This window comes from Atractosteus spatula, chromosome 5, assembly GCF_055471065.1.
Source record: "Atractosteus spatula isolate fAtrSpa1 chromosome 5, fAtrSpa1.hap1, whole genome shotgun sequence".
In the NCBI taxonomy this organism is placed as follows: domain Eukaryota; kingdom Metazoa; phylum Chordata; class Actinopteri; order Semionotiformes; family Lepisosteidae; genus Atractosteus; species Atractosteus spatula.
In genome coordinates, this window is record NC_142710.1 from 38,146,829 (window position 1) to 38,170,076 (window position 23,248).

Sequence of the window (23,248 nt, forward strand, 5' to 3'; positions counted from 1 at the left end):
GGGATCAGAAGAGACAGAAAAAAACAATTTAGTCCCAACAGTCCCAATGCATCCGTTCTGAGGGGTGGGGTGCATGAAAGTACATAGTTTCTGCTGAAGTCAAAATTTAGAAACTAATGGTACACTTCCAAACTGGTCAAAAACTTTTTTGGAAAAAAAGTGAAACTTCTTCAAAGACACAGAAGCCGTAATGTAAATTCAGACTTATATACACGCAATGAAAATAAATGACGTGATATTTGTCAACAGAAAAAAAAATGCTCTAACCAGTTTTTGTTAGAATCACTCTGTCCATCTCCTATAAATACTGCAATGTAATGGAGTTTAACTGCACAAAGAAAGTTTCACAGAAGAATCTTAATGGAAATAACCCATGTCAAGTCCAGTTGTTAATTCAATTTCCAATAAGGAAGAGGTCAGCAAAAACAAATGACTTCCCGTCTAAGACCATTTTTTATTCAACTCCTCTGATGGTTTTCTGAACAAACTAAACTATATTAAGAACTATTTTGCTCAGTCATGTTGCTGCTTCAGACGAGTTCTGAAATGCTCTACGAGACTCAATTATCCACGATCCATTGTGAGGCTCTTCAAGGGAGGCTAAGCTGTGTCGCATTAAAGATTGGAAGCAAAACCCCAAGCTCAGCCAGATGGTGCCTTGCAGTTTCAAGAGGGGGTGGTGGGGAAGGGATCTTGCTGTTGGGATTGTTTTGAAATTGCAGCACGGTCACATGACCATCTCCTCAAAGGTTTACTAAAGCTGCAGTGAAAGGCTATACCTGCATGCTTTCTTTTGCTTTATAAACCCCCCCGATGCAGTGAGGGGAGGAGAGGTTGGAGATCTGTTTTTTCATTTGCATTGCTAAGATGCTCTTTCAGGTCAAATGCCACTTTGAGAGTTAAGAGAGTTTCAAATTAGGCAGTGTACAACTCAAAGTGTTTTACAAAGAGTTGTGTGGAAACATAAGAGAGATGCTGATATTTCATTTTCTTCAATTTTTGTAAACAAAACTAAGAGGAAGGAAGACGTTCAGCTGTGCTGAGTGGGAGTCAGCAACACAAAATGCACAATGCTTGATGCACAGCTACTCTAAACCTGGCATCGGCTCAGAGCACGAGGCATTTCTTGGCTCAGAAATGACTGTTAGACTTAGCAGGTTGCGCAGATGTCTGGGGTAGAGGAGGAGAGGTTCTGCATTCCTGCCTCAAACTGCCTGGGACAACTCCTGTGAACTTTGGACCACGACAGTTCAACCTGTGCATGCTGCACTGCCAGCACTCATAAAATGTGTTAATTATCACTTGACGCCAAATGCAGAGGGTGGGGGTCTAAGCGTCTTGTACAGGTGGCTTTCATGTAAATGAAAGCATGCAGAAAGGACTCTGTGCAATTAACAAGTTCTACAGTACGTTGTTGAGGGGAGACAGGGGAGTGCTTTAGTCTCTAAAACATCTTTTCCTCTTTTAACAACTCCCAGCCTTCTTAGAACTATATCCCCTAGGACTGGGTAAGTGTGGTAAGGCTAGTGTTCGATTACAAGCGAAGCCAGTAAAATGAAAAAAAGGACAAAAAATTCTACTCCTATTTATAAAAAATATCTAGAATGTATTAAATTCCACTTAAAACAGTGCTATTATAAGAAAAGCAAACTATATTGCATCTCTAACAGTAAATTATCAGACTTACAATTAATATTTTTAGGAACATAAGTGATTATAGAGAAATAATAAAAAGTAAAACAGGAAAGATTTGTAAGACAGAAGCTAAGTTTTCCACTGTGAATATGATGATGTTGACATGCCTGCCCTAAGTTAAAAACAACAAAGATTAATGATGAGTATAGGAGTAAGTGCAGACAAGAAGGATTTTGCAATGTAAAAGGTCAGAAATATAGAAATGCATTCACTGGCTGTACAGTGTACAATGCAACAGTCTTCATACAATATCTTTCCAAGAAGTACAAAAAGCTTTGGAAAAGCAGTCCTCTAACATAGTGCTCAGAAAACAGCACTGCTGTCACATCAGGATCTCAGATCTAAGAGTCACACTTCATTCTTTGATGCACTGAAGAAACACTTAGGCTTTGGAGTCCACAGAAACGTAATTAAAAGCATGGGTCAATATAAGGAAAAGGGTTTTTTAACAGATTAAAGCAATGCAAACATCTGTGAAGCTTTTTCCTAATCGAATGCTCTGACAGCCGGAGGGAGACGTTTTTATCTGACATCTGTGAAAAAAATGGCTTAAATTTCTGGTTTCACTTCTCTTTTAATGCCCAAGGTAGCAAGGAGTTTTTTTTCCCCAACAGTTCTCCTTCTATATATACAGGATAAACAAAAATCGTATAGGTCAGATTCAGATCAAGCATAAGTCTCTACCATACTTCACCAAGCCACCAATCCTCATTCCAACTGCCTTGTTGAAAGAGCCATGAACCCGTCAGAAGCAAGACTAATTTCATAGCTGTATTAAGATATTTTACAAAAAAAGCTTACAATTTCACAATGTAATAAAACAAAAGGCAATGAAATACACATTTATACCTTTAGTGATATTCTAATAGCAATTCCAGTCACTACAATCAGAGTTACTTTAATATCAACTTTGTACGGTTATCCCTGAGCTTTTTGGTGTTGAACCACACTTGTGTAACATTGTGCAAGTGATGGAATACAGTATATTGCATAAATTCAACAGGCTTACTTTATTGAGGGCTGCATCTTGCCTATCAAACGTAAATTAGAATTGCCATGAACTCAATTTTTAATTGAGGCAAATCAATTTTCAGGAAAAACTTAAAATAAATAGGCGTTTAAAGAATTTGAGATGAAATTCAACCAGCCTTTACCTTTTCACCTCACAAAATAAATAGCTTCTTTCATTCTTTTCTAGCATATGCAGACTCTGCTTGAATAAAGCCGATTCTTATCATCCCTAATTAGTCCCAGTCTCCTCAACAACTTTTACAAAACCAAACGCAATTCTGAGTTGGACATTTTGATATAAAATTAACTTAAAGAAGACAAAATAAAATCTACTATTTTGAGGGCTTTTTACAAATGTTTTACATAAATTCTCCCAGTGTCAAAGATGAGGCACTTTCTAAGTTTACAGTATACAGTTGTGAAACTTAAGTTTGAAAGTAGATCTCCTTTGAAGAAAACAGAACTCCAGTCACAAACGTAAGGCTGTAAGCTAGTGAAATTACAAAACAATTCTTCTCTGTCAGTTTAATCAATGGCTTTTTGTGTGGGGTCCCCTCATGTTGAGGCATTCAAACTTTCACAAATGTTCACTTAAAAGCCATTCAACTAATCAGAGGCAATATATTGGATTAGAAGCAAACCACAAAACCATATAATGCCAACTCTGCATACTCAATTCCAAAAACCTTGATTTTGTCCTTTTGAATATTCATTAACCACGTTGTTTCTTTGAGGTGTTATTCAGCTGCAGCTCTGCAGCTTAAAAACAAACATGCAGAAACACCCTGGATCTGGAAATCCACAAACTGTCAGGTTCATATAGTCAGAATTATATCATGCAGATCTCTTTTATTCATCTTCTGGATATAAATCAGTAACCATTCTCTTTTTAGAGGTGTAATTTTTTATTGGAATTAGTTCATAGTTTCTTCCTTGTCAGTTAATTATTTGAAGAAAACAAGCTCTACGGATACTTTACAAAGCTGCAAACATTACACAAGCTTTCTGACATCCAATGAAAAATGCTTAAAAAATAATACTGCAGGTAGGTGGAAAGAAGCTCATTTATAAATTAAAAGAAGCTAAATCCCTTGCAAGATATCTGCTGAATAAGAACATCAGCAACTATAAAAAAGGATCCTAAAACACTTTATTACATGCATAGTATACATCAACAAAACCTAAAACCTGCAAAATTGGTCTGAGGTTTGATTTGTTTGTTACAGACTTCCTAAATGCATCACAATCCTAAAACTCCAGATGCAAATCTTCAAGAACCTCCAGTTTTCCTTGAAAACACTAAATTATTTCTGCCAAGGATATGCCTGACATTGTATTTGCATTCTCTTACTGTATAAAAGAAAAACAAGGTCATGTTATTCAAAGCAGGTTTTTCAGCTTTTAAAACAGATACTTAAACCTGAGCAGAAAAAAGCATCTATCTCACTGCCTTGTACAGTAACTGCACTGCAGCTAACATGCAGAGCAAGCAATAGCAAAAAAGAACACTGCCCATTGTATTCGCCACTGTACATCATTAATGTATAGAGAAAGGGGTAAGGAAAAACAAATGAAATAGAATTTTACCATAAGGCTCTTCCCTTTATTTTGACTACATTTTTTTCACTCCCTGATTTCTTAAATAAATTGCAAGAGTCATGAGATTTCACAGCGTTTTACTGGGTGAGGTACAGAAAAGAACTGCATTGGTTTTAACTCCAGCAGCTTATGTTTTATAAAGATGGGAGCTTTAGTAATCCACTTTACGTTTTTCCCTTTAATTCAATTTACCATAAAATAACTTTTATAAGGGTTTTTTAAATGATGTTTGTGATGGTATAAGGCATATCTTGCTAAAAGCTCCCTCAGACCTCCCACTCCTTTCTCTATCAGCAGACATCATGTTATAAAAGGAAGGGAGATGGTTTAATGACAAGTCTGAAAGGCAGATCAAAGCAGTAGGAAATAACCGACAAAAACAAACAGCTTCAAGTGTACTTCCTATAAATCCTAATTCAAAGACAAAAATCTATTACTGTTAAAAACAAACTTATAAGAGAATTTAAATAAGCTGCAAACTAAAACTTTGAAAAGCCAACATCTGAAAATAATGAATGTGCCTTATACATATTCAAACATTCAGTTCTCAGTATCATAATAAACAAAAACATCCAACCTTTTTACTATCCTTGATGTACCACCTTCATGGAACAAAAGTGCCAGCTGACAAAAACATACTTCCTTCTTTCCTTGTAAATCCAAAGCCAGCTCCAGAAAGCAAAAGTTTTTTTTTCACAGTTTAATCCACAACATCCTATTCCAACACGAATCTTCCTGTGGATTCCAGTTACAGCTCTCAGAGAATCTGCAATGACAAGCTCCGGGGTGTCATGCTCGCCAGCCGAGGGATTTCAACAGCTGTGTGTGTCTGTGTGTGTGTGGTGTGGGTGTGTTTGTGTGGGAAGAAGATGAGGACTCACGTGATGGCCCTAATCCACCCACTGCCTGGAGCACACATTGTTGTCAGACCAATCTAAACAAGAGATAGCACAGTCCCATCTTTTTGTACTAAGCTCCTAATTAAAGGTTAATATACATAAATACATATACTGTATAAACCCACAATACCTGATCTCAACAAAGCTAGATTTCTACCAGAGTCCTTTGATGTTGAGGTTGAGATATAGTTAATTCTTTTAATTTTGATGTACTGTACACTGTTTAGTCTACTGTAGTTTACTGGACTCCCACTGTCTTTTTTTGAAACTCTCAGTCTTGATGGGGTCTATCAAAATGCTGTTTAAAACTTAATTGAAGGTAAAGACTCAGCAGAGCCATTAAGAAACAATTTCAAATCAAGAGGTCTGTCAGCTGGTAGCCTGCCTTACCTCCCCATGCAAGACCGGTCTGCGCTCTCCACGGACACTGATAAACTAGTACTACTGATTCGAGGACACGCTGTACATGAACTGACCTCCACACCCGAGGGCTTGTTTAATTCTTCCCTTTCCTTCTACTCAGTGCAAGTGCAGTTGCTCCATTTCCTGTTTGAACACACTGGATTACAGAGAAGACAAGCCATACATTTTGACTTTGGCAAACCACGCCTTAGCCTGAAACCTCACCTGTGCTTCACCGGCTTGCGTCCAGATCACGGGAGACAAGCCTATCTGGAATGGCTCACAAAACAAATTTCTACTGTTTCCAAAATAGAGATTAACAGCCAGGAGCCTAATATGAGACATTCTAATCAAAAGCTGAAGACAAACTGCTCACTTGAAAAACAAATCTAAGACATACATGAAAAAAACAGATTACATACTTATTTTGCATCTTAACCTTTGTACTTCACTGTCTCTTGAGAATATACATTTAAATTATACTTCCTAGCTCAATGTACATAAAGAACAATTCCATTTGGACTTGAAATATTAAAAGACAGAACAAAAACATCCCAAGCTTCAAAGGCAAAAGGCTATGATACAAATGTGGTAAAAAAATTAATTACTTGCTTGGTAACAAAGAAATAAACAAGCATATTATCTAATCTATTTATGCGGGACTATGTTGTGCCAATCCTCCATAAAGTCTTAAGATGACTTTAGGCTCTAGAAGCCTGGGATAATTTTTACAGGAAACACGAATTCCATGGAGACAAAATCAATATAGAGACAGCATATGTAGTGCCTTATTCTGTCGGTAGGGGCTTCTGTGGAACACTGTTACACAATTACCATAGGAGGTAAAGGCAATCATTTACTTGTACCAGTACCCCAAAAAACACACACAGTAAAAACACTGTAAAATATACAGTGACAATAGCATGCTTCTGTGAACAACAAAAATGAATGCAAAATTTTTTAAACTATTACAGGCATTAGATACATTTTATTTCATTCTTGAATGTAATCTTGTGAGACGGTCGGAGAATTCTTCTAATAAGCAGGAGTTTCAAGGTTTGAGAAAACGCCTTTCTATGAAGAATTCAACTCAATAAGGGGTACTGTTAAGTTCAATGTACACATAAAGCACATACAGCACATACCAATAGTTTATTTTAAACAAGTTTATATGTACAGTTAAGAAGCTGAAAGTGTAATCAGGATGCTAGAAGACAGACATACCTGTAGCTTGCAGCATGGTGATAGGTAAAATCTACACTGCAGACCCAACTGATCAATTCTAGATTAAGAATGGAACAGTTTTACAACTTAATTAAAAGGGAACACTTCTGAACAAAAAAGTGTTTTTTTTTTAAAGATTAGAATAACAGTGAAAAGCAGGTAGTGGCAGAACAATTGAGTGATAAAAATCACAAGTTAAAAAAATGGCTGAACTAGCAATACAAGAGGATTTTGAAGTGGTCTTTAAATAGGCAGGGAAAACGCACTGTTTGTAGTTTAAATAAAAAAAGCTTGATGGCACAGAATAAGACCTGCCATTTCCTAAATGCGGTATCTATTGGACAAAGGGTGGCTCAAGCTACATTTTAAGAGCTAGATGCCACAGGGACAAGTCAGATGCTAAATCAATTTTAATGCATAACCTGCAGAGAATTTCAAATCAATTTGATGTTCAAAGGGGAGATGAAGGGAAACAGTCATATCAGCAGAGCTGAGAACACTACTGGGTGCAGAGCACAGCACCATGACAAATGAGAAGAAGAAGGGTTCTTTAATATTTAATCGAAATACTTTAATCTGCTCATCACTTTCACTGGCCTTTAATTACATTTATCCACAGCCTACACCCTATCTGAAGCTTGAGTCTTTAAAGATGTAACTAATTAATTAATTTTTCATCTGTAAAATAATCATTAAGTGTAAAAGTGAAATCTGGGCACAGGTGTTCATTCTTATATAATCATTGCCTTCTCCGCCTTTCAAAAACAACCTTTGCATTGGAAGGAAAATGGAGCTTTATCAGGATAAAAATACACAAAGCTTTTCTGTTAAAAGCTTTGCAGAAATAAGTATTTTGACTTCAAGTACAGATTACTTTGGTATATATGAAAGGGTGAGGAATTTTGTAGTAATATGTTTTTATAACCCAGTGTTGGTCAAATGCCACACAATGATCTTGACTGCTCTCGGACAGCACGAACCCTAAGCTGTAGGCAGCGGCCATGCAATGCAATTTTCACGTACCTAAAAAGCTTGAAAAATAATCTGGCCGAGGCCTGAAACCAGTTCAGTAATGGAATCATATCTTAATGATTGGAAAACAATTAGATTTTTTTAGTTATCTTGATTTATACATTAAGCCAACCGAAAAGGGAATTCTTTAATCAACTAGTTAACACAACATATTCAAGAGCATTTTCTAATTAATGCAAGCAAGGGACTCTTATTTTTAAGAAGTGCTGATTGATTTATTTACTGACCATAAAGAAAACTCTTGACTCTACGACAAAAGAGTGATGTTTCAGCACATTGTCTGTGTGCCATCTCCCGTTGGCACCAATATTACAGAGTCAGGCACCGTTTTCACACACAAAAGCCCCATGTATGAGCTATCAGGGTTCAGACTGTCACTGCTCAATAAACGCAGCCTTTATTAACCGTAACAGCAACATTGATCTGTCCCGAAAAGAATAAGAACTTCCATTTAAGGAAAATGCTTAACAGTATTTTCGGCACACTTTCAAGCATCCATGAATATCCTTACAAGTGTATCACCCACGAATGTAGTATTTATGATTCTCTTATCATTCAGTTCAACGTCTCCACCTTGTGATGAGTTTTTTTAAATATTGCATCTCTGCGAGGGCAAAAAAGGATTGTGGCAGCATCTGCGTTACATCAGCTGAGGCCAGTGACAAGTCCATTCTTGCAGTTAACTGGAGAAAAAGGTGGTCAGTGATACATTAACTATCAGTTCCAAGGATCAGAGATGTATTGTCAATAAGGCAGCAGGTTGTTTATTATGGTCAAAACTGTAAAATGCAAGGAAGTAAACATTCTTTCGGGGTCATTTGTCATGTGACCTGCCGTTTCATGTGTCTCACCAACTTTAATTTTACAGGTGTCCAGCTGGCACTAGGAGTTGCTGAGCCTCACTGGTCGACAACAGGCACTTCCAAAGTGAGGAGATATGAAAAAAAAAATTTAATAAATAGCAAATCCAGGTTTAATGAACAAACAATGTATAACAAAGTTTCATCATTGAGTTGCACTGTAAACATGAAGAGTGACTGCAAGTACAGTCTTGTTCACCAAGGCATCCCCAGAGGCCCAACGTTCAACTTGGTAAGAATTCTCCTCTACACTGATTGCTACAAGTTGTGCACACCTAGAATGGAAAAAAACAGGGATTCTTATGTTCCCCATGATACGTCAGGGAACATTTGGTCCCAAGACTCAAACTGAGATGCCTGGTTAAATCTAGGATGGCAGAAAACACTCCATGGTTACCAGACAATTTCAGCTGGCAAGGCTGTAAGTACTGTCAAGCCACATGAGCTCACAGATTCCTTCGTCACACAAGACAAGTCGGACTGTCAGGTTTTTTGGAATGTTAGGGTCTCTAATTTTAACCTTGTCATGTAATTCTATCAACACCTAAAGTAACATCCATGTGTGTTACTGCCCTTGGGCAGAAGACATATATGGGAGTTTTCTGTTCAATAAATCATACATTTCACTATGCAAAACAAAGAAAAGTCAATTTTTTAAAGTTTTTCATACTTTTGGTCCACCATTTCTATTTAAGTCAGACCAAAGAGCCAATTCTGTAATTGTAATTGATATGAGAAAGATGCAGGGCATTACTATGATTCTATATCATAGAAAAAAACACTTCTTTGGATATCACATCAAGCTCATTATGAACCCCAGAAAACATCAGTAACACAATACCTCCCAGCCTCTATTCTATTACATATTCCTACTATTCCCTCAGTTTAAGCACACATTGTTGACTGACCTCTAAATTAATCAAAAAAGAGGGTAACTTAGATGATGCAGAGGATTTGGAATGCAAACATGTTACCTCATTTTAGCTCATTTCCCAGAAATTGCAGATCCCTCTGGGCAATTCTTGATTTTTTAAAACTTACTTTGTAAAAATAAATTGCACAAGAGGTCTTTACAGCATTTATCGTCATCTTTTTTTGTCCAACTAGTGAAAAGGTTGCCTTATGCTGTCAGACATTAATGCAGGCAAATAAGAAAAGTATGCTTAGTATGATATGAAAATGTATGCTGTATCCCATCAGCTTCAAATTTTTTAGCCCCCTGTATATTAGGAAATGGGAAAATAAACGAACAATTTAATGGGGTTCCCTTCTTATTCTATGCTTCAATGCCATAATTTTGATTTAAAATGAAGGATAAACCTGCTTTTTCCCTGACCTGTTTCCTCAAGAATTTCAAAGGAACTTCAAAGTTTTCTAATTGCACTTTTCAGAAAACTGGCTGCAATAGTCCCTGTTATAGGGCTGTAAAGTATTTCAGATATAACACCACTACATTATATATATAAGCCCAATCAAAACCTCTTGAGAGTGGAGTTTGATATGATATTGTGGTTTCTCAAGTGCAAAACTGACATCTTAATTTTCAATTTCTTGACAGTAGGAAGAACAGTAGGAAGAAAAACTTTTTGTGGCATTTTAATAGAGGTTCAATGAGGCACCACATAAATGATTGAAACTGCTCCAGCTTCAGTGCTCTGGTTAAGGAAAAACCCAGGATTACTCTGTGTTTAATAATAATAAACCAGTCATATTACATGAGCTTTGTCACTGAGAGACATGCTGTTATTCAAATTCAATGGCTATTGTTTACATTTACTGTGGAGCAACCCACTCTTGGCTGCCAAATTGTGCTGTTATTTTTTACTTCATGTTCATGTTGATTAATCATTAATAGAGCATCAATATCTTTTTCATTGCACTCAGTACTGCTACCACAAGATGTATATACCCCACTAATAACATATGCTTTATAATTTCACTCAACAAAAGGTGAAATATACATTGTATAAACTACTTAATTGCCAGTGTTATTGAGAGATTCCTTTTCTTTTGTAATTTAGTCAGAAACACATGTATCCATGTGTATCCTGTGGAGAATACATTTCCTTTACTATTGTTAGTAGTTTTCTTAAAGTCACTAAAGAAACACTGATGGTTCCTGACTCCAGTTAAAGTAACCAAAGCATTTTTAACTTGGGTATTGTGAATTGTAAATAGTTACTTTTATTCCGGCTCCACTATCTTTGGACATCCAGCAAACTTGTTCAATCTAATAGCAAGTTATAAAGAATGATTAAAAAATAAATTATTTCCAAACCAGCCAGAATCATCATGCACCTCTGTTCCTACCTCAAACAAAAGCTGCAGTACAACGCCGTGGTTATAGTTTGCACTGTAAATAAACTACTATGAAGGTAGTGCAAAAAGCCTTCATACAGCATTTTTTTTCCTTGTTTGACTTAGAAAGGGCAATTCAAGAGAAAAGCCATGTTTGTTTCCTCTACTGTGTAGAACAATGCCGTCATTTATCCAGCTGTACTATAACCATCACCATTACCTCACGTTCAGCTTTCATACAGTAGATTACAGACGATCATTGCTGTAGTCCCCTCTGAAACAGCACTGTGGCTTTCCCAGTCTCAGAGGCATGCCAGGAGCCTCACAAGTTGAAACAGAGCAGAATAACAAAAGCCTCTTGGATCGCTGTTTACTAAAGGATTATAATTCACTTTTCCTGCATGACGAAACAAGGTATGGAGTCAAAAGTTCAGCCTTTGCAATAGAGTAATGATAATCATTATCCATTTAGCTACGGATGCCAACAGAAACTATCATTTCTGGCACCCTATCCTCTGTAGGAATACTCATCTACAACATGAAGTATAAACACTCAAAAATAATTACCATGAACTGTTTTTGAAAAATGGATCTATAGCAGCAGCTGTCTTAAATGGAGGTCCAGCATATCCCATATGTAAAAGCCTTTCTGGAGGGCTTGAAACTGCAAAACGTGGTTGAAAAAACAACTCTTTACTAAAGGATTTGTTTTACTAGGAAAATCAGGTCAGGCTGAGATCAACCAGGTTGAAGAATTTGTGCTGCAGGTAGTCAGTGAGAAATCTAAAGCTTGCAGAAGTTTATTTATACAGGATATTCCATTCAGTTCAGGCAAATATGCTTCACAGTTGATAGAGGGAATCTGACAGCTTCAAGTGCGTGTACTACTTGTCGTCATATGTTTTGTGATAGAGATCGGTGTGAATAACAAATTATCTATTGTAAACTGCAAGCATACAGCAAAGGCTAAAATCCTATACAGCACTATGCAGTCTCTACAACAGTCACAGACAAGAGGAAGCACAGCATTCCTTGATAGTCTTAAAATTATACACCTTGCCTAGTCACATGGCCCAAGCTAAATGTATTTTGATACCCGTTCCTACAGCAACACTGATGCTATACACGGTGCTCATGTACCCAGTTACCAAAAATGAATGCCTGCAACATTTTATCCCATGGAAAAGGCTGCACCAGGTAGATAATTAAGATTTTAGAATGTGTATCAAATTTATCTCTGAAAGTGAGAAAGCACTAGGATCGGCACAAAGAAAGGAGCCCATCAGGAAACTGTAGCTTGTGAAATGAAGCTGTGCTCTAAACACCCACAGCAGAGCATGATCTTGAGCCCTGCCAGTCACTGAGCATCTCGGTCTCATACTGTGGAAAGTCTAACAGCTTGGCTCTAGAAAGGCTCTAATTAAATGGCTACTCTGATAAAAAAAATGGCTTGAGGGCAACTGTACAGTTCATGCCACCATTTTCAAAACAGAAATGAAAAGATGAGAATGAAAGTATTACAGATCACTTATTGTTTCAAGTAGGAACACAATTCCAGTGCAATACCAGTGGTGGCTATTTTGTTTGCCCAGTTTGAACTAGGCTTGGCAGTGAAAGCAACAAAACCAGTGCTTTGTCACACTCCACTTGCCCTCATTATTGCCAATGTGGTGACGTGAACTTTCTGCTGTGAAAATCGCAGCTTATTTAATGTTTTCTGTTACAAACTCTTATTACACAAATTAATAGTTTTCACTATTTCAATACTGAATCATCATCATCATCATCATCATTACATAGTGAACATTCTCATGCCTAAAGCTGGAGAGGAGGAGACAACAAAACATGCACAAACTACACCCCACTCCACACTACTCTTCATTCTACATTTAAAGCTGTAAAAGGAAGCCATCATATTCTTTAATGTCAAGCTTGGGAAAAGTGTTTGATGTAAACTGTTAGCGTAGAGAATTAAGTGCTGGCAACCTGTATATTAAAGTTACAAAAAAACCTTAACTATTTGTTAGGCTAAATTAGGTTAAATATCATTGTGTAATGAAGGAATAGGCTATAGAATGTTAAATTTGCTGTACATAATACGTTTGGGAATAAATTAGTTACATATACTAGGTGTCAATAAATTGATCTGGAACTGACATCGGATTTATGTTACATCTGCAGACTTAGAACTGCATTTTTTATATTTTCAATAACTTACTCTCATCCTCAGTATGAATTGCAATTTCATGCAGTCTTTCAGCACAAATTCCACTGCTTTCAGATTTGGAAAGTTCATTATCTACAAAGCATACCAGTTAAAAACAAAAAACAGATGAAAAAATGTAGAAACGAACAGTTCAGTAAAGTGAAAGAAAAGTAAGCTGGGATAATGAAAGTGGAAACTCTCCAAACCTTTGACATCCCCCGACAGCAAAGAAGAATTCCTTTGACATCCCACTAATCATACTGCAATTATGGTTTTTAATGAGCAGCCCACAAGGAGGTATTCTAACTGACTCTGTTTGCTGTAAAAAGGGAACTGCTGCATTGCTTTGGTTTCCTATCTGAAACCAAGGGCATAAGATGTTTGGAAATGTAACAGCTTAGGCCTGAACAGCAATCTGGTCTTTGGCTTAGCAATACCAGTACAATAAGTGTCTGAGGGAGAGAGGCATGTTTACTCCACTGCAAACAAGGCTGTTAGGAATCAAGCCAAGAGTCTGATTCTTGAACTTTGTATTTTGTGGTTATATGCATTGAGTATTCAAGGACAAAACAACATCCCTCATATCTATCCCATTTACCACCACACTAATAGTATTTGTAAATGTAAATTATTCATTATTTTTTAAGCCCTCTGGCAGACAACAAAGGCTCTATGGCTGTGTGGCCCCAGAATAATCGAAGCTAATCTTTAACCTGACTAACCAGTCAGTTGAGACTAAAGGCACCAGTACATTTCTCCACCAGTAAGAAATGCAGAGCCTTATGCAAACAGGATTGAGGTACACAATTTAACCTGAATGTTCGATCAAACCTGTAGAACAATGGCTGCATTAGGGGCTGTTTTTCCCCAAACAAGATCTCTTAAAAGCTGTGGAAAAAATGACTAGGCAAATAATATAGCTGATTTATATTCATCGTTAAAAATGCTTGGTTAGAATAAATTATTATCAGTGGTTTTACACAATAGACTACATTCAAAATCCCCTTAAAACAGAAGGATAGAACAGTGTGCTCGCTTCTCAGAATCAGCATATGCTTGTTGACTTGTTTCAAGAGAGGCCCATTAACTCACTGTTCTCGAGTCTGACTCATTAAAGTGGTACCACAATTTGCATGTGCATTGTTTTCGCGCAACACGCACAAAAGACCAATAAACCAAACTGACTGAAACAGCATCCCAGAGAAAGCAGGAAAATGTGGGCCTTAATGAACTAAGATTTGGTAAATCTTTGACATAATCTCAAAGTACAATGGACAGCTGACTGGAAACAGCTGATGACAGGCAGTTATTGACTGGTGGTATTTACATGCCATTAAAGTGACCATAAGGGCTAAGCACCTGAAATTGATATCGGAATAAATTGCCTGCTGTGTTGATTATGTCTGTGGTGGTTGAAGCAATATGATTTTAGTGAGTTCTATATGAAAAGCCTATCTCAGCATTTTACTTTAAGCAAAGACTTTCCAATTAGCAAAGTTCAATCTGTCATGGTCAAAAACAAAAATGCTCCACATCAATCTTCATAAAACTGTCGTGCAAATGAGCTTCAAGGTCTTACTTCAGGCATTTAGTGTTTATTGCAGGTTCCAGTGAATACTAAAAGGTACCAGCCCCATTCAAATTTGCATTTTAGCAACTCCTAAGCTTATGCGTTACCTTCCTAGAAACTTGATCATATTTAAGCAGCCGAGCTCCTCTGATACCACATAAAATTACAATTGTGAGATTAAAAAGTGAATCTTTTTTAGTTTTAGGAGTAAATTAGCTCTATTTAGCTGCATGTGTATTCAATGGTAGCAGATATTGCTGAGCCTCCCGGATTCTTGCAGCCGCCTCATACAAATGTATCATTAACATGAGATGCATAATAAGGTAAAACCACACTAGACTTCTTAATTGAGTTTTCAGACAGGCTGTCAAAATGTGGATAAGCATTGAATTAAAGAGTTGTGAGCTTGCTCACCAGTGAAGTGTGAAAAGTCCTAGATGTGAATCCTAGACAAACTCATTACTGAGAGAGGCTAGAGCAAATGGCCGCTGAAGCTGACATCTTGGGATCGTTTAGTTACTTCACCTAATTGATGAAATGAAAAAGATGGGTTACATGGCCACGTGTGGATGGTCCTCATGCTTATGCCCCGCCTCAATGGCCTTTCACGAGCCAAACTGAAAGAGATCTAATTATCTGAAAACAATTTGCAAAAAAATACCATCAACAAAAAAAGAGTTGAAATGTAACTGAAATCAAACAAAAGTGCATTCTATGTTCATATTCCGTGGTTCAGTTACAAACTGTATTCTGTGTCCTAAGGAGAAACTGCCTGCAGCATGGTCACATGGTTCTGTCATAAGCAATTCACAATCAGTTTTCTTCATTCCACTCTGAAAGAGTGCAGAAACCAAACGTCTATTCAGATGATGGGAAACACTGCCTCACCAGAGCACATCACTCTCCAGTGACGCCACTTCTAAAAATGTTTACTGCTTGGTATATTTTCAATGGCTCTTTTGTTATGTATGCCTAAAATTGATGATTTACACAGATCAAACTGCATGAGCTGGGCATTTTTTCCATCTAGTCGGGGGCAACCAAAACATTCAGTGCAGTGCAACCTATTAGCTCAGCTAATTATTAATTAAGTTATTATGAAGACAACTTGAGAAGACAAATACTTGATGAACATTTAATAGAAGAATAAATACACAAATCAGCTCGATAAAGATTGATATTTCAAGATTCACACATTCTTTGTCGCCAGCAGCCATATCACCCTGCAGCTCTCAACTGGCTACCCACTGAAGCTAAGCAGGGTTGAGCCTGGTCAGTACTGGGAGACCTCCTGGGAAGCTATGGTTGCTGCTTGAAGTGGTGTTATTGGGACCATCAGTGGGCGCCCACCCTGCGGTCTGTGTTGTATATAGTATAGTGGTGGGGACATAATACTGTAATGGGGGCCGTCTTTCGGATGAGATGTTAAACTGAAGTCCTGACTCTTAGTGGTTATTAAAGATCCCCGGGCATTTTTACATAAGAGTAGGGAGTTATCCTGGTGTCTGGGCCAAATTTTCCCCCTCGACCTTTACCTTTACCGTGGCCTCTAAATTGTCCCCATGTATGATTGGCTTGCACTTGCCCTGCAATGGACTGGCGCCCCATCCAGGGCGTACCCTGCCTTGAGCTCATTGCTTGCTGGGTAGGCTCCGGCTTCCTGCGACACCGTATGGTATAAAGTGGTTTGGCAAATGACATGTCATATTCGTTGTGCTTTGATACACGTAATAATCACAAGTATTTGTTTGAACCTTTATCACCTGCGTATTACAGACTGTACAAACATGGCCTAGTTAGTTCAAGTAAAGTGTTAAAATCTAGGCCAATTTGTTCACTTTCTGTGTTAATAATGAGTAATAACTGCTTTATTGAATCTGCTTGTGCTAATGAAAAAATAATATTAAACAAAGACATGCAGTTATTAATGAAAAGGATCTGGAAGGAATTTCCAATTGGTTTAATTTCAGCCATGCCAATGTTGCATTGTTCAAAGTGAGGGAAAAAGAAAAAAAAGATCTACGCGCTGATGTGTTTTGGTATGTTGCATGCAAGAATTGACTTTCATTTAAACACACCTGGGGCCCTGCTATTCCTCACAATAATAAGATGGTAATGATGGTGCAGTTGCATGATGCACCCAGAGAAAGAAGCACCATGTCCCATGAGTTAATTCACTCAACAATTCCAGGAAGTTCTACGGAGTCGCCAGGGCTAGGTTGATATGTGACACATGTTTGATATAATGAAAAACAGAACTTTCTCACTACAATCAGTCTGACCCCTCAGCTTCTCACATCTGCCCTACAGTCAACTTTGTGAAGTTCCCTTGGAAACCTAAAGTAAACACATATGCATAGAACTTGACTTTCCCGATACTCTATTACTATTCCTGAGGGAGCCATCGTTAGAAAACACTTCTTCTGGAACAGATGTTTCATGTACATCTCATTCATAAAAAAAAGACATCAAAAATTACAATAAAGTTCAGACACAAACATGTAGAAAAAGGTCAGCCGATGAAAATGTTTTACTTCTTTTTAACACTAATCTTATTTTATACACCTCTCTCTCAAATTCAGAAATTACACTTTTTCCCAAATGTTGATTTATACTTTATTTTTGTATTTAATGATCACTAATTTTATGTTTTAAGAAAATGGAACTGAGTTTAAATTAAACTGATGTGTATGCACAGATACAGACAACAAATGGGGCTATCAATTGTTTAGCTGATGTCTTTAACCAGGACGAATAATAACATGTACAAAAGTTTACATTAAGAAAAAGGAAAGGATAGGGTAGCATGTGAGAACAATAAAATTAATTTACAATAAGGTTAGCACAAATATATAAGTGCCATGGTAAAACAAATACACAAGACCTTTAACTAAATTAAAAAAATAGACAGAATACCATGCCAATACTGGACATATGAAGATATGCACATGACCGGAGCCTCAAAATCATACCACCAGAAATTCCATACTGAATAATCAAAACACAGCCCAGTTTTTTAGATTGTAAATTAAAATAGAACAGGCAACTTGGTTACCTTCTTTGCAAGTCTTAAAGGATAAAAATCCTTTTGAAAGCTCAATAAAAATTTAAGGGGAGACAAAATGCCACCAGACTAGTAAGCAGCTGCCCTTATTACAGACATGAACTTGACCTAGTCTCTGTTGCAAAGTGCAACACGTAAAAACGCTGATTTATAGCTTGAAGAGGTCTTTGGAAACAGGTCCTGCTGCGTTCCCAATGGGCCTGCGTAGCTTCAAACTGTGCCGAGTGAATTCCTCACACATCACCCAAGTTCTTTCAAGTGTCAGTCAGCACAGCTGTGAGCTCTGAACAGAGACGCCGTTCAACATTCGCCGAACAAATTACACAAGATCACAATCGAGGTGCAAAGAGAAAGGATTGATAGGATAACGTGTGCTAGATTGTGCAGTCACTTAACTCAAACTGTTATTTCATCTTTTAGCCCGGCCCATTCAATGATCAGACAAGTCCACTCTTCTTGTAATAATACAGCTGAAAATGTGTTGAGGTGTAGAATATGTGCAATATAAATTAACATGTCTTTAATACCTTCACTCAAGCAATACTATTTAAAAGTTTAAAAGCTGTGTCACAGCTGAACTTTGAGTTTGTTTACAATATTATTTCTTCTTATTTTTAGATATGGGGATATGTAACCCTGACAATTCTATACGTCACGACAGAAATAAAAAGGATACAAACAGCAATATTTACTGTCTGTCCATTTGTTTCTACAGTACAGTAGGTTGGTCATGGATTAAGGATCCTCCCTTGTTCTAAATCAATACAGTAAATTTCTGACACATTCAAGAAATTTACCTGCAAGAAAAACCATAGCCTTGTTTATGAAACATGTTCTATCCAGTGATGAGACAACTCAATGTTTTAAGACCTTTAACTAAATTCCAAATAATATGCAGTCCAGAACTTTTTTGTGGAAATGACAGCAATGAAATGAGCAAGAATAAAGACCGTCTTTGAAGATCATCTTCCAATTTCTAACTTCTGAGGCTAATTCCTGCCATTTCTGTTGCCTCTATGCAACCGTCTGTTATGTATAAAAATTTTGTGAAGGATTTTATCACTGAAAAAGATTTCTTTTGAAAGGCAACTACTAATTCAGGTGTACTGTAATAGAAAAGTTAAATTCTGGTTCCATAATGAGAGGCTCTGCAACGTACACGTACTGTATGAGTGTTCAAAACAAATTCAAAGGGAGTTGAGCCTCTAAAACCCTGGTCTCTTTTGGAATCAGAAGGGATGAATATAAAAAAAAAAATTTTACAAAACCATACAAGAGATTCTCAGCCTCGTTTGGTTATGTGACCCGTTTCCAAGACACTGTTCTCACCAAGAGGCCCTAATTTAACCAATCTGATCTCCATCACTATTACAAAATAAGGCAATTATTAACTTTAAAATGCTAAGTACAGCTGTGACACTCCAGCACTATCAGCACTATCATATCAGATCCTCTGTGCAAGAGAGCAAATTTTACAAGGTATAAAGATTGGCCAATAAAAAGTTACTATTTTTTTCTGTTTTCTTCAACCTGAAGACAGATCTATTTCAAAAAAGTTTTCATTTGCAACATGGTAATGATGTCCAGGTTTAATTAACAAAAACATTTTAGCTGTCACTAAGTTGCATTATGTCACTGAATTTGCAATCGTCCAGCACAGCTGCTGAGTTCCTCTTCCAATTAAAGAATTCCTTGTAGCAGCAAAGCCACGACTAAAACTCAACAATGAAGAAAAAATCCATTAGCTTCTCAGTTCACCTGTCAAGACTATTTTTTCTCATCTATGTCAAGCCTCCCTTTGGAGTAGCATGGAGCCTAAGGGGTTGGTTATTAAAATAAACCATCAATCACACAGTGCAAACATTAAGGGAATACCTTCTCATTTCATTAAGCACTCTTCAGAAGGTTAGCAACACCGAATCTTCCAAGAGACCAGTAAAAGAAGAAAAAAAACAACATAATTGGTTCATTCTTCACTTTTACTAAATGAAATCCAAACCATCAACCATATTCCTTTAAAGTTATGTTGGTTTGTTGGTTTCAAAACTTTACTGTTGCAAAAGACATTGAAGGAACATCTCTGGAAGTCAAAGACTGGGTACAGTGTTTGATGATTGTTTCTCTCCCCAGAGGGTCACTCTGCTCCTCTGCTAGGAGAGAGAAACAGAAGGATGGTGGTGGTGTTGGGGAGGGTTGTACGGTTTGAGATTCTGAAGTCCTGCCAACACACTTCTTCCTCTATACAGCAGAGAACAAAGTAAATATTGGCTTGCTTATGATGGTCGTTGCTCTTTTCAGTTTAAATGGCTATTGTTCGCTTCTGGCCGCCTCAGTGAGATAATAAATTGAAAAACAGCATTTCCTGACAGGAAGTGAATTCCCACTGTGGGTCCCAGGCAACTAGCCAGGATTTTCCTCTTGCTGGGATTGAGGGAAATAAGGAGGTGGGGGGGGAGGGAAGCAGCAATGAATTGTTTTAATAAAAACTTTGTTTACTATGAAACATTAATTTAGACTTATTTTGTTAGTGCCACTACTCAAAACATACTGATGCTTAAGGGTATTGCTAACACAGAATGCTAATACAAAAAAATGAATTCTGCATCTGCTTTATATTTTTCTTACCTGAATTATTTTGATAAGATTTAGGTTTATTCTCCCTGACCGAGTTTATTTTACAACATTGTGGATTATACAGCTTCACAGGTCTTCAAACCCAGTACACATTTTTCTGGTTAAGAGTTCACAGTAACCTCTTTGGTGCATTGTTATTGGACTAGTTTAAAGTAGGTGGATAAAATACATTTTATGCAAAAATACACTGTTTTCATCAAAGAAGAACTTCCAGACCTTTGTTCCACTTAACAAAGATAAGAATAAAAACATTAAAGCAAACACAAAAACAAAAGAGCGTAACAGCTTTCCTCCAACTGATTAGTTCTGATGTCAGTTAAATTAGTCTTTAGTTTCACATGAGAGCTGTTGCTTCACTCTGCCCAGTATGTAGATATTGTATAAGCATCACATGAGTAGGAGAATGAACAAAGTAAAGAAGCTGCCAACTTTTTTTCTAATTACACCACAACAATTACACAACTACACTTCCTAAGTTTTGAGTAAAACACAAATCAAGTGTAAATACCCAACCTACTTAGGCACAGCAGCTGATGCCCAGCCAGGTTATCACACCTACGCACTTCTGCTTAGAAAAAGGAAGACGGGTTTCGTATTTCCAAAGCTCACAGAACTTTCTCTCAGTCCACTACAGTGGCTCAAACACACAACTGCTCCTACCTTTCCTATAGTATGCGTGGGTTTGGGGCAGGGGTGCGGGGGAGTGGCGATTCTCTCGCTTCCAGGTCTACAATCATTTTTCTCAGATGAACCTCCAGGTCCACAAAGTTTTCTTTTTCTCAGAAGAACCAGATGCTGTTACTGTGCTTTAGCTCTCCGTTCTCTCCTAGGCAAACTGTGCTGGCTCACTTTCAGAGACCAATTACCAACAGGTCCTGTTTTCCCTCCTCCTTCCAGGCAGAGTAAATGCAGTGCAAACATCCTAATCTTGGTTACTGTAAATTCCAGGTGCTGCTGCTGCTCTCTGCTTATTCCGGTTGCCAGGACAGAGGGTCAAAAGTCACCCCTCACACTGTTTCCTAAACTACCAATCAGAGACCTCCAATTCTAATGGTCAATTTCCATATCCACAAGAGCCTTAACTGTGGATTAAGCAGCTAAATAGATTAACTGTAGCAGAGCATTTCCCCTCTCTAAACAAGCTGCAATACCACATAACCACAAAGCAATGTTACACAGGAATCATATGCATTATTAAAAAGGAAAAGCCCTTCATACTACAGCATGGACTACACAACAGATCTTATTTTGAAAAATTCGGAAGTAGCCCTATCCTTTCCTACTCCTACGACAGTAGCTTCTACTAGAATTAATAACACAGATCTTACATTTTCATTCAAAGTGGGGTCTTGTCTTCTACTTTGTTAGGTAATGTAAAGTACATCTTGGAAAGGCTAGTCAAGAAATCAACTGTAGTTTCTGAAATGAAAAAATGCTGCTTGCAATGGCAAACCAAAAAAATCTGAATAAGCATGTTTTCCATTTTACATATGGATTATTTTTTGCATGATTGCATACAGCTTAGACCTAAAATAACTTTCAAATTTTAATGACAACCTTTAACTTTTTCTGCTTATTAAATTTTCACAGAAGACTTTATGTTCCGTCTTTACGTATCCACATGTCACATGCTATAAGGAGAAAATACGATGAAATGCTCTGGATTTAAAGTCATGGGAAACAACATGTAACAGCGCTACACTGATAATCTACATAATAGTCCAAGTGGTCTACCCTGTAAAGACAACGGGTTGGACCCTGCAGTACAAAGATCACTAGGCTAAATGACAAAGGTGAGTACATATTGCCAGGATTAAGCAGACTGAAAGCTGGACAAGGATTTCTAGGCTTGCAGTGCAATCGCAACAACTGTGGCTCTTCTGATGAGCTTTCAGTGTTATCAGTGAGTGCTGCATCAGTCCCTAGTTTGGTGACACTTTGGGCTCATGTGCAACAAGGCAAGAAGCAGGTAGTGGCAGTAGACTTATGCTGGACATGTATGTTGTCTTCAATTGTCATGTAAGAAATTTGTAGAGGTAAATGAAGCAGATAAAATCTGGCAATTGCTAAGTTACCAACTCATTACCCTTAACATTCTAAGAAAATTATAGTAGGGTCTTATCTAAAGGATCAACCTTGACAGTGGAATGTAAAGCACAATTTTTCCATATTTACAACAGGAATACTGCAATACACTGTGAGGCTACGGGTACCTTGAAGTCATATCATTGTGTTAAATACCAACCATCTATTGGCTTTATGGCAGACACCAGATATGTTTTCAATACAGGGACTCATCTCAAATCATCTGAACATATACTACTGCAGGGCCGGTTTTCAGTTTTCTTGTGATATTTAATTATGAACCTGGGATCAATCAGTTACCAAATGGGATAAATGAGCCAAAGCCCTCCTCTTGTTTGTAACTCTCCTTATGTACTTACAAATGATTAAGAACAAAATGGGTGATTTTAGCTGTATATTCATGCAATTTGGTTTTGAGATGAAAGCATGAATGAAGACAAAAGTACAGAGTATTATCTTTTATTTGGGGACTTCAGTGTTTATGTTGTACCATTTAAGAATAATAGTACTTTTTGTGTTCAAACCCCCATTTCAGGTGAGCAGAAGTATTGGAACAATTGACAGGTGATTCCCATTGCACTGATTTCCCACACATGAAACAGTTGTGGATATGTAGTCTGGATTTAGTCTTAGCTCTTCCCTTTGGTGTTGGCCTTTGGAGTCAGCAGG

The 23,248-nt window shown here is 37.4% G+C and overlaps 1 protein-coding gene across 6 annotated transcripts in view; it reads right to left on the bottom strand.

The window, feature by feature from the left end:
- Window positions 1-23,248, bottom strand: part of add3a (adducin 3 (gamma) a) — a 122,745-nt gene that overhangs the window by 37,514 nt on the left and 61,983 nt on the right. The window contains exon 1 of one of the 6 annotated variants that reach the window (XM_088917749.1): window positions 4,883-5,151. The exons of 4 other annotated variants lie outside the window; for them this stretch is intronic. The gene's annotated coding sequence lies outside the window, so the exon portion shown is untranslated. Of the gene's footprint in view, window positions 1-4,882; window positions 5,152-23,248 lie in introns of those variants that run through there. One more of the 6 variants, XM_088917754.1, reaches the window with a different exon arrangement.